Raw genomic sequence first — 2,500 nt, 5'->3', positions numbered from 1 at the left:
TGTGCCTTAACCTAACCCATGTTGTGCCTTAACCTAACCCATGTTGTGCCTTAACCTAACCCATGTTGTGCCTTAACCTAACCCATGTTGTGCCTTAACCTAACCCATGTTGTGCCTTAACCTAACCCATGTTGTGCCTTAACCTAACCCATGTTGTGCCTTAACCTAACCCATGTTGTGCCTTAACCTAACCCATGTTGTGCCTTAACCTAACCCATGTTGTGCCTTAACCTAACCCATGTTGTGCCTTAACCTAACCCATGTTGTGCCTTAACCTAACCCATGTTGTGCCTTAACCTAACCCATGTTGTGCCTTAACCTAACCCATGTTGTGCCTTAACCTAACCCATGTTGTGCCTTAACCTAACCCATGTTGTGCCTTAACCTAACCCATGTTGTGCCTTAACCTAACCCATGTTGTGCCTTAACCTAACCCATGTTGTGCCTTAACCTAACCCATGTTGTGCCTTAACCTAACCCATGTTGTGCCTTAACCTAACCCATGTTGTGCCTTAACCTAACCTATGTTGTGCCTTAACCTAACCCATGTTGTGCCTTAACCTAACCCATGTTGTGCCTTAACCTAACCCATGTTGTGCCTTAACCTAACCCATGTTGTGCCTTAACCTAACCCATGTTGTGCCTTAACCTAACCCATGTTGTGCCTTAACCTAACCCATGTTGTGCCTTAACCTAACCCATGTTGTGCCTTAACCTAACCCATGTTGTGCCTTAACCTAACCCATGTTGTGCCTTAACCTAACCCATGTTGTGCCTTAACCTAACCCATGTTGTGCCTTAACCTAACCCATGTTGTGCCTTAACCTAACCCATGTTGTGCCTTAACCTAACCCATGTTGTGCCTTAACCTAACCCACGTCGTGCCTTAACCTAACCCACGTCGTGCCTTAACCTAACCCACGTTGTCGCCTAACGTAACCCACGTTGTCGCCTAAACCTGCTCTGTAATTGTTATACGACTCGTTCAATTAGTGTAGTGTTGCCCACCCGCAACCCTCGCAATATAGTTCGCTACTCGCACTCCCCGCTCCCCTGTGTATCGCTTCATGTTAAACACCTTGCAAGTCTTGCTCACTTTCCACATGCTCCTGCTGTACACTGTAATGTGGATGGCAGCAGGACGTACATGCCGCCCCTCCCCACGTCCCCACCTTGCCCCCTGCCTTCGCAAGCTGGTTGGTGAGAACTTTGCATGTTCAATGCCCTCCGCATGCGACGTACTCAGGCTACGTTGTGGTGCGGCCTGTGTCAACTGTCCGCTAATGTCGTACGCGTAAACCACAATCTGTACTGCACATTCGTCCTTATGTACTGAATGATACATCGTGGCACATGTGTGACCGTACAACGACTGCGCCCAAAAACGGCGGACCATACAGTGCAAATATTGTGCACGCAGCTACGTGTCGTCTCCCTATGAGAGCTGGATTGCAGTGTGGTACGCCATAGAGACGTGTGGGAGGAACGGACGCCGTGGATGGCGATCAGCATGAGCTGTCTGTTGATGTATTCGGACCTAGTCGTCTCTCCTCACACACCGTGATGGCATGGTGCACCGCGTTCCATATCTGCGACATGCTACAGAGGCCGGTTGACAGTCGTTCGAGCAATGGACATCGCATACGTACGGGGGCCACCTTCCACGTATTGTCTAGGCGTGCACATTTTGTTGCGTGTATGTGGGCAGACGTAGTGTGGCGTGACACCTGACACAGGCATGCAATAATCGTGGAAGTTGCAAATGGCGATGGACGCCTGCGTTTTCTGGTGAAGTTACGCAAATGAACAAATGGTAACCTGTTGTGGTGCGGTTGTTCTCGCTAGGGGTGAATCGGTGATGGCGACGATAGGTTGAGGTACTAACCGGTTGTTCCAGCGATACCCACCATGCCGACGAAACTGAACGGCATCTGGGTGTGAAGCGATACGCGGCGGTGGCTGGGTGGGACCGTCCCCGGCCGGTGAGGGGGCGCCTCCCGGCGTGCTGGCCGCGCGGTGCGTGGGCGCACGCGCTACAGCCGGCTGGTGGGGGCGGCCAGTGGCAGGCGCGCCGGCCGACGGACGCGGCAGGCGTCGCAGCTGCGCGCCGGCGCACCCTGCGCGCGGCGCCGTGCGGCCAAAGTAGGTCCTCGCGGGCCCGGTGCGAAGCGCGGTGGACATCTTCAGTGTGCTGGTCCGATTGAGGACTGTGTGCGTTGAGGATGCGCTGCCGCCCGGCGCTCGGCGCCGCGACGCCGTCTGCTGCTCGGTCGCCCCAGCGGTTCTCGCTGGTGGTTTGTATCGCAGCTGTGCGGATGTGTTGGCGCGTGCGCTGTGCTGGGAGAGTTCGCTTCGGCACCCAAGTGGGGCTTTTGTCCTTCTGTGGCGCTGGCGTTGGAGCTGCCGGTCACCGTAGGTGGCGCGTGTTGTCTCCCGCCGGCAATGCCACGACAGCACGCTCCCGGGCCTCTGTCGGCAGCGGCAAGCTCAGTTGGGAGCA

The sequence above is a fragment of the Schistocerca piceifrons genome, unplaced genomic scaffold, assembly GCF_021461385.2.
Source record: "Schistocerca piceifrons isolate TAMUIC-IGC-003096 unplaced genomic scaffold, iqSchPice1.1 HiC_scaffold_1381, whole genome shotgun sequence".
Taxonomy (NCBI): Eukaryota; Metazoa; Arthropoda; class Insecta; order Orthoptera; family Acrididae; genus Schistocerca; species Schistocerca piceifrons.
Note: the sequence above shows the minus strand (reverse complement) of the source record.